We start from the raw sequence: 14121 nt of genomic DNA on the forward strand, positions 1-14121 counted from the left end.
ACTTCCTAGAGTTGCCTCCTCCTTCAATCCATGGAGCCAGGACACGCTTTCCACTAGGCACATTGCTGTAGTTGGGTCAGCAGCCCAGCATTGCTTCAGACCAGCAGGCTTGAGGACAGTGAACCCAATGTCATGTCCTGAAAGTGACTCTCTTAAATAGCATCTTGCCTATTTTAAAGTGTCCTTCATTGTGGTATCAACTTGGGGCTTAAGGGGGAGACGGCTTTTGGCTCAGCTTGGCCAATGTGATTCCGCTTCTATTAGTTATTTCTACAAATGGGAAGGAGAAAGGAAATGTCTGGGTCCTCTATGAGTTAGTGCAGCGAACCTGCAAGGTGCTTGGATTTCGGTGACCAGAAAATTGCTCTCACCTCCATGTCATTAGGCTCCCAGCGAACTAGCCCCCAAGCGTGTTTGTGTTGGGGATCTAATATATTGCCTTTCAATCAGAGCTGAGAACCACTGAACACACAGACAGAACATGACGAGCAGGTCAGGAAAGCAATAAAGATTTTACAGAGCTGTCCAAGGTGCTAAATTTACTCAATAATGGGTTTGGCACCATAGTGTTAACCTCTCATTTACTACCAGTTTGAGGGACTAAATTGAAGTAGCTGACTTCATTTACCTTGAAATGTATATTTTATGACATTATGTAAGTAGATTGAAAGGGCACTGCAGTTTTAACAATTTAAAGGCTAAAGCATGTTTAAGATGAAACTTGAATATTTATTGTATATTGCACTTAAAGTATATAGAATGTTAAAATGTATTGATTAAATTTGTAAAAGGCATTATAAAAATGACAGGTAGTATAAAAGATATATGCCTTTTAAAATCAAATTGATAGTATATGCGATCTCTTCGGTGGTCACAAGTGTAATTTTTTTGCAGTTTTATATGGTAATTTGAAAAATCTGTAACTTCACATTAGGAAATGATTGAGCCTGGGATGTTAAAAAAAGAGAGAGAGAAATTTCCCATAAGGGGAAGAGCTGGATGTTTCATATAATCTTTTGTCTCTGAAACTGTTCCTAAAGTCTTATTTTTTGTGACATCGTATAAGGATCCTTCCATTCTAATATGCAATTTTAATATTTCTGAAAAGAAAGAGCATTTGACTAGTACTAATATCTAATTTTTCAAAGCATTTATTTGTCTAGAGAGATTTTCTCTTCTCTTCTTAATGTTTAAAACGACTCCCTGCTTGCAGTTTAAAACATGAGGGTAGAGATTAGACTCTTCCAAGATAATTAATCCTATCCTTGGATTAAAAAAATACATATCCCATTGGGCAATTAAGAAGACAAATACTAGTACCCCAAATATTGAAAAGCCCCAGACTCTCCTTATAGAGGTAATGCTTATTCTCCAACCTATATCCTGAGTCAGACTATTTTTCTTTTCATAAGTTTGGACTTATTCTCTCTTAAAGACATAGAAAATGTTTACTCTTTAAAAACAACTTTTTACTGACCTATTTCCTTTCACAATCAAAACTGGTCATTACCTGCCTTGCTATGACCATTGATGATTATGTGAATGGGATTCTGGAGAGAAAAAATGGATAAGCTATACTAAATCTGTTTAGAATTAGTAGAAACACTGGAGAGATTCAAGGAACAGTCAAGTATAATTGTCATAAGTTTTGCTATGTTTTGGAACCTTAATGATAAAAATGGCAAATGGGCTACAAAAAAGTGAGAAGATACGGCTTTACTTCCCATGTTGCAACCCAGTCAGTTAGCAAATAATTCTTAAACTTGCTGTTGCCCAAGTAGTCGCACACCAACATTCCTCTCCAGCACCTTTCAAGGCACCCTATCTTCCCAGAATTACGGTACAGGGTTCCTAGGAGGTTGCAAAAGATCTCCACCCCTCTTTATTCAACCTCCTCTCCCTATACATCTGAAGAACTGCTCTCTATTCTGGGCTAGCTTGACCTCCTCAGTCTAGAAGGAACATGCTGGGCCCCCTCCTATCTCCAAACCATCACTCGTTTGCTCTTACTTCATCTGGAACACTGGCTTCAGTCTGTGTCCATCTGCAATGCCTTCCCATCCTGTAGAGTCTGGTAATGAATGTGGTACTGATGGTGGTGGAAAAGAAAACTATTGTGTTTGGAAGGGAGACTTTTAACTCATTCGGTCCTCATGGTGAGGCTCTGTATCACCATTTGGCAGATAAGGAGACAGACTCAGAGAGGTCCACCAACTTGCCCTGAGGTCACACAGCTAATGAATGTCTGAGCAGGGATTCAAGCTCAGTCCTGTTACACATCAGAGCCTGAACTCTTCATACTTACACTATCCTATCAGAACTAATTCCACCTTCACTGAGACTCCAGCTTCTAACCTCTCTCATTCCTCTGAAAGAGAGTGCTGACTGCCCCACCCAGAGCCACACAGAAGTAGATTCTGTAGGGTCATTTTGTTCTGCTCTTACGTGTGCGAGTCTTCAACCTCCAACAACTAGACTGTAGGTACTTTGAGGTCATGGCTATGTCTTAATCTCCTTCTCCAAGCCCCTAGCACTGTGTTCAGCAAACCACAGCCCTTGAGAAATTCTTATTGAAGAGTCTAAAATAGGTACTGATTTTTAAACGTATGTGCTTAATTTACATGAGGAAATGAACAAGTCATATATTTGGCATAGTTTATAAAAGTAGAAGACTTAAATTTGGTGCCCCATTTGGCTCTAGACTTTTTAATCCAATATATAAATTCCCAAAGGTCAAGTCTGGGGAGGTTTTTTATATCATTTTTTTAAGTGAATTTGCTCCTTCACTCCTGCTGGCTTGTACTTACACTTTAATTTTGTGACTAATATAATGAATCATCTCGGGTACAGACATTATCTCAAGTTATAGGCTGCTATCAACATGAGGCTGGTCTTGATGTACATTAGCCTTTTATTAACTGTACTCCTAGACTCTTAGAAATACTTAGGTTTTTGCATACTCTCAGGAACAAGGCATATCATATCTGATATGCAGACATGGCTAACTCATCTTTCCTTCTGTTTTATGACAGTAAAATCTCTGAGGATTATTCACCCTCCATGTGAATCGTCGGCATCTGATCCCAAATGTGTTGCTCTTCATAATAAGTGCATATTCACTGTGCCCACCCAGCCTCCCAGGGAGAGTGGGAAGGGTGTCTAACCATCTGATACTGAGCCCATTTATAAATCCAGTTCAATGTTTTAAGTAATTCAAACCCAGATGAGCAGGGGAGATGGCCTGAACTCTCTTCCATTCAGAACACATATAGACCAACTCATAAAGCCAGATGGGTACCCATTTACCAACACAACATTAATTTCAAATATCAGAATCAGATTTTGAGACTCTGGAAACTCCCTCATAAAATTAAAGCCCAGGGATGCTTCAGTAATTTCAGAAGACAATCTGTGCTTGGCTTTATGCTCCCTCAAGTAGAAAATAATGTTTTGAGGGATGCAGAAAACAGAAGCTAAATGATAAGCATCAATTATCAAAGTCAAGTTGACTTGGGTGATTCCTATGAAAGAAGTACAGTACTTTCCTGTCACTACACATTTCCTGGACATCCATTTACCACCAATCTGCTTTCCTTATCAGGGGATTCAAGATACAGTGGGTCCAAATATCAGAATGGCAAAATCACTCCTGATTTAAAGTCGATAAGCACCTATCAATGAAATCAGCACTGACTCCATGCACCTCCTCACTCTGGAGTTTACACTGGGTTCAAATTTTGAACAGTGTAATTCAGCTTATTAGCCTTTAAGTTCCAGCTCTTTCCCCACTTGCTTCTGAAAGTGTGGGTGACACTAATTGGAAAGTCTAAGAGCTGAAAAATTGATTGGAAGTTTCTGGCAGCCCATTTCCCACAGAGCTGTATGTACAGCACAATAAATACTAGTTGTACTGAAAGGTATTTCTGTGGAGGGTAGTTTTCTATCCCAACTTCCTTTATGTTTATTCAGCCAAATGGAAAATTCCACAATAGTAGACTCTGCATCCTAAAAAAAAAAAAATCTTATAATGAGGGCGGTGAGGGAAAGAATAAAACAAACCAAAATAATACTTGAGCACTGTTTAGTTTCCAATCCTCTGAGACATTCCTTAAATTTTTCATTTTTTCTGGTATTATGAACTTCTCAAAATGGAGCTTACCACAGATCATTATAAGCCTTTAGTGTCACACTTTAAACACTCTTTACTCAGAAGCCCTATGACTGAGAAGTGTCACTTACATTTAGCATGGATATAATTAAACATGTTTCTGTTGAAAGGGGCATTCTCATTATGGCTAAGGACCACTTTAGAGTACATTGAAATGGAAAGGAGGAACATAGATGAGGTGTAGGTAGCAAGTGGTTATTTCTAGGGAGGCATAAAATGCCAAATGTGTAACAATTATATTTTACAACCCTGCATTCTAAAGACTTCAGAGCATTTTACTATATAAGAAGCCCCTGTTGAAGCTTAAGGAGCATTCCAACACACACTCATTGCCCATAGCCTTTAAAGAAAGATAAAATTCAAACCATAATCAAAATCTGCAGAAATTTTCAAAACAAAGGATTTAAGTATTTTGAAAGGGTCTACTGCTATTCGCACAAGAGGCTTCAAAAGTATTCTAAAGACACTGCAGAGGTTTGAAGGGGAGGGGTGCTTCCAAACATCCTCTAATTTTGAGGCCAATTTTGTGTTTAGATTAGATGATACTCCTCTTACTTCTCAAATGTATGTTAGGTATCATTGTGCCACGTGGCTGAAGGTGCACCAGAAAGCTTTGCATTTGTTAGAAGCATGGTATAGAAGACTTCTGAATCACATGGAATTAAGGCAGTTGTAAGCTAACGCAGCTGTATCAACGTAAGACATACTAACTTACATGATTGACTTTTACAGTGGAAAGAAAAAGGCTGTTTTCAGGCAGCTGTTATTGCCTCAATGGAAAAAAAAAATCAATGAAAGTGAAATGAACAAGAGATTTTGTCTGAGTTGCAGTTAATACCACTGAAGAGCTATGGATATTAAAAGGTCAACAAATAAATTAGCCAAAGTGTTATGAAATGAATGATTTGGCTTATAATTTTATTGAGTGAAAATTGTTCGCTGCCTATTAGACCAGGTAATTTTTATCTTGTGCCTCAATTACTGTTCCGTAAGCAATAATATAGTTGTAAGAGCTGCTGGTTCGATCGCGTGACCTCTGAGAAGCCGGCTAGGACAGCTGACTTTACTATGATGGATAACTAAGCTTGGTCTCCACGAGGTGCCAAACCTCCCTTTCCTGCAAGGGGATCTCATAAAAGAAACATTACAGCTTGATTCATTTTACCAAAATGTTCGACTTTTCAAGTGTCAGCAGTTAAGTATAAATTGTGAAACCAGGTATTCCTGAAGAGAGTGATGACAATGGCTTCCCCCGCTTCTTTTTGGTCTCGTGGCATTCTCTTCTAAATGGTGTCATGGTAATTGGTGAATGGGAGCCTGGGGTGCTTCCCGCCACAAATACAGTGAAAAATGGTGTCTGCACCCTTGTGGATATGACCTGCTTGGAGGTACAGAGCTGAACTTGGTAACCTCTGGCTGGCTCTTCTTATTCCGATTCATTGTACTGGTTTAAGACCAACGCTCTGGGTTAGGTCCTGCTGAGTGGCCTTGGAAATCGACTTTCTGATCAGGATGAAAGTCTCTGCTTAAAGAGAAGGCTGTGGACAGAGGTGCCTTTTTCAGGGCTAGGTTGTAAAGTCAGCACATGAAACAAAACCTGCCTAGAGTCAAAATTACCCTTGAAACTCTTTTAAGTTGCCAAGGCCTGGGCTCTTAGAAACAGAAAGCCAGAAATTAACTACTTGTGTTTCTCTTTGTCTTTTGGCTGTGGCTTCCCTTTCCCTAGGGTGAGAAAGAATAAATATCTAGTTTGAAAGTAAGAGGACCATTGAGTAAACAAAGAGATTCATTTTATGTACGTCGGCGTATGTCTGTGTATGTGTGTCTGGCGTGTGTGTATACAAATGTATGTGTATATTTATATTTTTGGACAAGTACGTGTAGTTCAACTTGAGTAAGTGATGCATGCAGGCTGGAACTACGTTGAACTTTAAGGATATCTAAGGGAGGCAAAAACAGAGTTGGTTTTGGCTTCTTAAATTGTTGAACATCATTGGTTACTGCATGTACCTCCAGACGAATGGTATCTGTAAATGATGATTCCCAAAGCTTTACAGATGGTCCTGACTATAACTGCAATTAAAATTCACTGCCTCAAGACTGCTGGGGCTCTGTTGGTTCTTATTACTCCAGTGTTTAATTGAAGTGTTACTCAAGGCTGAAAACAGCAAGCATGGCCGGAAACCTCCTAGTGTCTCTGTTTCTTTGGTCTTTAAGAGAAGGGTGTTGGGTAGAAATGAGCCCCTTGTGCCTCCCCTGTGACTTCTCCTTGAACTAATGAGTAATTATATTCAAAGCCTCTGTACACAGGGTGTGATATGAAGGTTAAAGTTACCCACACACATGTGTGAGCACCCACCCATCAAGAGCTCCATGCTAAAAAAGGACTTGAAGGAGGCTCAAGAATACAGGCTATTGGAGTAGCTGTTATTACAAGTCCCTGCCGCGATGACTCGGGGGCTAAAGAGAAAGAGAATTATCTCCTGGTACTGTATTTTTAATTCCTGCTGCCTCTTTCCCCTGACTCAGCCATCTGTGAGCTACCCTCAGACCCTGCTACCACCTTCCTCCTCCCTCTAGCTGAACTTGCGAAATTCTAAAAATCTGGTTTATAAAACTGCCTTTTTTCTTACAATTCCCATTTCTTAATTCTAGGAGGCAGTGCTTTAGAGATTCGGGCTCTGGAATCCAAAAGCATTGACTCAAAACCTGCTCGGCCACTTTCAGCATTGCAAACGCAACCCTCGGTTTCCTCCGTTTCCTCATCGGTGGACTCAGACCAGCTTCGAGCTCAGCAGCCAGCCAGTGAGGCTTACGGAGCAGGAGGCAGAGATAGCAGTGATAAGCCTTCCTTATTTTCCAGAGAATTTGGGCAAACTATGTGCATTCTTAGAGCCAATGTGGATTATGTGCCTGCAAAACCCTGTGAAAGACTCTGAACAGACTAATGGTGAGGAAATCTGGAAATGGAAAATCTCTATCGACAGCTGCACGAGCTGTCCTGAGCCTCAGTTTCCTCATCTCTAAATTGGGCATGATTCAATAGTGACAGAATAACTTATTGCAGAGTTGGTTAGTTAAAGATAACATACATAAAGTAACACAGTGAAAATTAAAACTTCTGTGGGAGTCATGGCCTTTTTAATGAATCTACAATCTCCCTCCCCAGAAAAATAATGTGTGATACAGGTGTGTGCATACTCATCTCACACACACACACACACTTGTGTATACAATTTTAAGGGCACACAAAACTAGGTTAAACTCCCCTGATAACAGCATAAGTAGGAGGGGACACCAAGCCCCTAAACCGGGCATATTATCAAAATGGGGAAGTGGAATTTGCCTGTGAGTTTTCTGGCAGAGACAGAGGAGAGAGGGGTAAAAAAGAACTGCATTCCATAGTTTGTGTTTTTGACAAGAAAAGGCAGAGACAAAATGGTTTTTGGAATCAAACCCAAGCATGCTTTTCCTAAGAGGTGAATATACCATATGACTTGTTTTTGTTACTGTATTTTTTTTTTGAGTCATTTTGGTTCCCAGATATAATGTTAATAGAGTTTCTTAAAAACAAAACAAATAAATGATTAGGATTAGAGAGCAGGGCCGGTGTCACAGAGTAAAAGATAAAGACATAGGGTTTTTCTTTCTCCTCTTCTGAAACCCTCAGTCATCCCCTTTTCTGCTAACAGGCAATGTGGTTATGCAAAGATTTCTTATTTGTATTTTCACTGATGCAACTGCAGGTTTTGAATTACAGATAGTCTTTGCATAAAGACTAAAACAATAAAAACATAATTAGAATACATGGTATACAGCCGACTCCAGTTTAATTTTGCCCCAGCTCTGTATTTATGATAAATCACTAAACACGGCCGATCTTTAGAGCGGGTGATTTTGGGTCTCATGTCTGCATTGAGCAAAACCAGTGCCTGTGACTAGCATCTGAATTTCCATTCTGCAAGTGTACAGTGGAACTGAATAATATTTGGCACAATGCAGTGCACAACTGAGCCACTAAATGGCTGATTTACTAAATTATTATTAGATGAGCCCTTGCTGTTCCAAATGAAAGTGCAGTCACTGTCTTCCTTCATGGTGTGTTCAGATTGTTCTGTGTTTAAATATTCAGCATGAGGCTAATGCGAACTGATGAACTGAGACTATAAACATTCACTTTCAATACAGATAGAGCGACAGAGATGAAACATATCATGTGGCCTGTGGAGGTGAACATGATTTATATTTAAGGATGTTGCTGCCTACTTCCATTACTTTAAGGTACTCTTAATTAGCATGGTGTTGGAAATGACTAATTCCCGTGTACAGGAAGAAGAGGCTGGGATTGTTATTTTTTTGCACACCAGTGAATGAGAAGCTACCCCAAGGATCTGCTGCCTATGTTGTGGTTCAGAACCTTGAGTTTTATTCATGGCGGGCTGCACCATGCGAGCAGTCTTATTTCTAATGGGAAAACTATGGTTTCTAACATTCAGTGTTTTCTCTGTACCTGCCCAAAGGGTCCACAGCCCCTCCTCAGTACCATCCATGCCTCAGCAGCCCACCTCCTTACCGTCAGCATCTACTGCACGTACTCCACAGCCAGCCCGGGACCTCACTCTCTGTCTCACCAGCATCTTTACTGACACCTGCTGGAATGAAGAACCACCCTTGCTCCCTGGACAAAGATAACCCCCTCCTTCTTCCTCCCCTTTGAGGGCAGTTATAGGCAAGCACTTAAAATACTGTGATCACTTACAGTAGATTAGAATTTTTTATTGGTGCCCTGTTGCCATAACAACACGAAGACAGCAGATGACTTAAGCTAAGCTTGCAAAGCAAAAGGCTGCTCATCTGGCAGTTAAAATGAATACAGTTCATTTCACAAGTTTCCCATATGGACTCTTAGTGTATGGTAATGAGGAGACCATATGGTGAGAGAAAATGCAGTGAGAACAATTGGGTTCCACTGGCTGAGTGGGAAGTAGGAAGAGAAAACCCGGGTGAGAGATTCCGGTGCGTGCGCTCTCTGGGTTCAAGGTTTGGTTGAGGTTTGTTTGGGTTTGCGTTTGGGATGGTTGTGTTCCGTAGGGGTTTCGTGTTTCTTAATCTGTTCCTTAATATGTCGGCTGCGTGAAATGACAAACATCTTGCAAATTTTGCAATATCATTCATCACAAACTGTCAGCAGTGTTTGCAAATCTGACTTGCAAGATCTTTTAAATGTGTTGTGCTTAAAAGGCAACAGTACTAAGTTTTTAGACAAAGTGCAGGAAAATTTAAGCACTTCTGACAAGCAGAAACATTAACAGTAATCATTTTAAAAACACTTGCATCTTTTGCCTGCGTGTTTAGCTGTAAATAATGCTAGAATGTATAAAAGCTTTAAAGTAAAAAATGTAATAAATACTTTATATTATGTTTCATAAAGGACAACAAAAAAAATGCTGTGTGCCGTGTGCACGTGTTATCTATAGATACAGAGGTATGGAGACACCCCACTCTCCTCCCTGCTCACCAGACTGGAAAGTGGGGAGGACAGCTTGAGAAAGGCTCTAAAGTCAACTCTGTACTATACATGCTTCATAAAAGATGAATATAAATGCATTAGTTAGACACGGTGAGCTAAATTAGAAGGTCAGGCAGGGCTGGGAGGGCTGAAAAATCACACAACCAATGAGTGTAATTACTCTTTTTTAAGTCTATTAAGTGGTGTTGTTCTATCAAGGCTCAAGGGTATAGGACATGAAGAACAAGATAAAGTAATGTGTATTTATTACTCCCACTGGATCAATTTACCAGATATTTTCAGCTCCATAAAGCAAAATACACAAATGCCGCCTTTGTTACTTTTCTCAAACTGCTTTATTTTCTCTAAAAGAGGGACTGGCTCTTGGAGAAGAGACACATTTACCCTGTGCAGGTCCCCATGCCAACTCCTCTGGGCGGGGAAAAGAGAGAAAGCTGGTGCATGTTTAAGTAGGATGGGGCTGAGGTTAGGCGAGGGACAGGAGAGAGAAGCCTGTGGCCTCAAGGCAGAATCACTTGGGTTTCCAGAATTGGAGGGAAATGGGAACCTGATGCAGCGAGGCCCGAGGCCCTGCGTGCAAACCCTAGTTTTCCCATGTGCTTGCTGTGAGAGGCACACCGCCAGCCCTCTGGAAACTCTGACCCTGTGATGTGGGGTGTACCCATCTTGCCAGGAATAATAGCCCCCATATACTGAAGTCTCGCTATCCGCCCGAGAGGCCCCTTGCATAAATTATCTCATTAACACCCAACAGCCACAATGTGGGGCAGCTGCTTTCCGAAGGAGGAATCTGAGTCTGGGAAGGGTGTGTCTGTGCACAGACAGTGCAGGCGGTTTTCAAAATCCATGTCCACCTAACCTGAGTCTCCCCTCCTGACCGCTATGCTTTTCAGAAACCTTGATAAAGCATGCCAGGCACATTGCGGGCACGACGTACATGTTACCGATTCCTTGGGCCTCACCGCAGACATGCGAATGCCGGCCAAGTGCGATGCCTCTGTACTGATGCTCACGGATCACTCAGGAAGACAGCTGGCAAACTGAAACGGGACAGGGACACCTCTGGCCTTCAAAACAGAGACGGCCAGCTCCTTGCTCAGTACTTCTGGAGGGCCTCCTGCATCTCAGCATCTCAGAGCTTCTGAGTGACCACAGTCGCCATCCCCCTCACCTCCACATGATAAGAAAAGTCAACTTTCACCCCAAAGTTGGTCAAAAGTTCCTCTCCCTCCTGCCAATCCAGAGAGGTAGGCACATCTGTATGACAGAAGAGAATGCTGCAGCTGGAAACCCTCAGCCTGCCCTTCTCCACACGCACATGAGAAACGAAACCGAGTCACACCTGGGCTTTGCATAATGACAGGATTTTAAATCGGTGTGTATGGCAACTATCCCTGATGGTAGCTTTTGGGGACAAAAATCATCTACAGAGAAGGATTCCCACTTGCTCCCATTTTCTCATTTGGTAAATGGGAATGAGGTCTGCTTTCCCGACTTCTCTCACAAGAGGGGCTCCCATAAAACAAAGCATGTACAAGTTCTTTGAAAAAGTGCAAGCCAGCATACAAAGGCATATTATTATGGAAAGCTGTCTGCTTGGTCTTTGGAGCAGTTTCATTTGACAGAATATGTGGGTGGTTGTATGAATCTAGCTTTGTCTATTCACAAACACATGGGTTTAATAAAGTGGAGTTTGTTTTTTAAGGTGTGTGGTCCATGGCGCACTGAAACACTCCTGTTTGACAAACACTGACCACGATTCTAAGAAAGGCGGAGCCCGTTTTCATCCCTCAAACAATGGACAGCGGGACTATAAATCTCCCAGGTCCACAGGAATACCTCGTGCTGGCTCCATCCGCCACTTCCTGACCCTGCTCTTGAACTCTCACTCCACCTTCACATTCAGAGCCAAGAGGACACCACTCTGATCTGAGTCACAGAGGGAGCTTCCTGGGGTGGGCTCCGGCCAAAGCTCTCGCACGGTGCAGTGGCTGGATGCAAGCTATGGAGTGTTTCCTTAACACACAAACCCATTGTGTCCTTGATTACTCTTCCCAAACCCAGGAAAGCAGGGCTGGGAATTTCACCATCGGGCCACCAGGGACGAAGAGACACGTGCCTGGGCTATTTGTTCAAGTTTCTGAACGTGATGTGCAACCGTGAAGATGTTTTTAAAAGCAAATACACAACACTCAACCATATATTCCTGTTTCTCTCCTTTCTTTATGAATTAGTACTGCGTGGGAGCTAGAGACCTCAACCATTAAACCAAATTTGTCTCCTGTTTTTTCAGTAAGTATTTATAGAATGGCAGCCGTGCGCCAGAAACTATACCATGTAACACACGGGATTACTTTTTTTTATCCTGATGTGATCCCGGTAATGTCTGCATGTTATTTTACCCCCATTTTATAGATGAAGAAACTGAGGCACAGAAAATAAAGCGTACAGTCCACTGCTGACCCAGATTGGGATTTCCTGAGTGGCAGAGATTGGTTAGGAGAGCTCTCCAAAGTCAGAGTCTCATTCTCACAGCTGGCAAATAATCATAGCTACCTTTTTGTTGAGTGATAAATAAGTGATGAAGGCAACCCCCCAAAGAAGGAAATATTACTATCTCCATTTGACACATAAGGAAATTGAGGAATAGAGTGGTAAAGAATTATGGGGCAAAAATGAATTTTGACCCAGACGACAGAGCTGGAGGTGCCATGGTTCTGAGTTCCACCTCACCCAACCTGACTCTCCAGTCCCTTCAGCAGAGTCGAGAGAGATGCCAAATGAAAGTGAAAATGGTTTCCAAGTGGAAACAATGGGAAGAATCTGCTATGCACTCCTGACTTCTTTCTACCACTCAGAAACCTTAGGTACTGACCACTGGGTGGACACATATTAATTACATCCTTGTGCTATGAAATTATCAATTATTTTCCCATAGGAAATGCGTGGGAGCTAGGTTCTTGCCAGACAAAGAAAACTAAAGATAATTCTCTCCATGGCACACCTATGCTGCAGAAGCAGAGGAAGAGTCACTATTACTCTTAGATTCTCTAATTGCTCACCGAGAATAAGTCAGGGTTAAAGGGAAGGAGGTGTAAGGTGGAGGCCCCTTGCAAAGACAAGGATCTGAACAGACTGACACATCATAGGGTTTCTTCCTCAGGTGAAATGCTCTCAGGAAGTTTTTCTAAGGTGAATGGCACCTAGTGGAGGTGAAACTGTAATGGGAACTCAGGGCTGAGACTGAAGGCTCTGTAGTTCTTCCCAGGCTTAGGAGAGGACAGACTTTGCTTGTCACAATTCTTCCTCTCTTCCGGCAGGCAGGGCCCCTCACCACCCTGTCCGCCCCTCATATCTGTGCATCAGTTTCAAGGGGTGGGGTAGCTTTCTCCTGAACAAAGCCCATTCTGACAGGTGGCCCTGCCCACCCTCCCATGCAGCAGACCCCACAGGTAAGATGCGATGATGAACTGATCACCTAAAGAAGTTTGCTGAGCTTGGAAGGATGTCAATTTCATTTTTGTAGGTGCTTTATGAGGGGAAACAGACCTGGAGACGACATATCTCTAGACTTACTGTGGCTTGTGTAGTCAATGAAATTTCACTGTGCATCGTCCTGCCCTTTGACATTCTTTAGCATTTAGCATTCTCTCCTCTGAGTCCTCACACAGCATTGGTTGTCCTTTTGTTAAATGTGGCTATTGTTTTCTGTTATGCATGGTGTTGTATATACAGAGATGGGAATATCTCAACACTGACAACGGTACAGAAGAGAAGCCAACAGATGTGCATTTCCTTTTTTCTGCACTGGCAATTAATGACAGACCACTGTATGACATATATTTCTCTGACTGGCATTTCTGTTTAATTTCTCCCAATTGTGTCTTAGGTGGGATGTTTCTGGAGGGAAGAGGCTCATGTCTCAGTGACCCAAATGCAAGATCTGCCAATATGTTTTCCTTTGAGCTCTAGCTGTTCTCCCCTCACCAGGAATAAGTAAAGATTGTCATGGGGCTAGAAAGCAATATTCTGTTTCTTCTTGAGAAATGATATGATAGAATGATTAATAATCTGGACGTTGGAGCCAGGCTTCGTGGATCTGAATCTCAGTTCAGCAGTTTACATGTTGTGTGACCCTGGGCAATTGATTTAACCTCTCTTTAGTTACTTTCTTCTCTAAAATAGAGGTGGTCATGGTACCAATCTCCAAGGGTTTTTGAGAGGAAGAAATGACACAAGGGGCTTCCCAGGCAGTGCTAGTGGTAAAGAACCCACCTGACAATGTAGGAGACCTAAGAGATGCAGGTTTGATCCCTGTGTTGGGAAGATCTCCTACAGGAAGGCTTGGCAACCCACTCCAGTATCCTTGTGTGGAGAATCTCCATGGACAGAGGAGCCTGGTGGGCTGTCGTTCTTGGGGTTA

The 14121-nt window shown here is 42.0% G+C and overlaps 1 protein-coding gene across 4 annotated transcripts in view; it reads right to left on the minus strand.

Moving 5' to 3' along the window:
• EBF1 (early B-cell factor 1) overlaps nt 1-14121 on the minus strand; it is a 410481-nt gene that overhangs the window by 19085 nt on the left and 377275 nt on the right. The window lies entirely within an intron of this gene.

The sequence above is a fragment of the Bison bison genome, unplaced genomic scaffold (assembly GCF_000754665.1).
Source record: "Bison bison bison isolate TAMUID 2011002044 unplaced genomic scaffold, Bison_UMD1.0 scf7180017864363, whole genome shotgun sequence".
Classification (NCBI taxonomy): domain Eukaryota; kingdom Metazoa; phylum Chordata; class Mammalia; order Artiodactyla; family Bovidae; genus Bison; species Bison bison.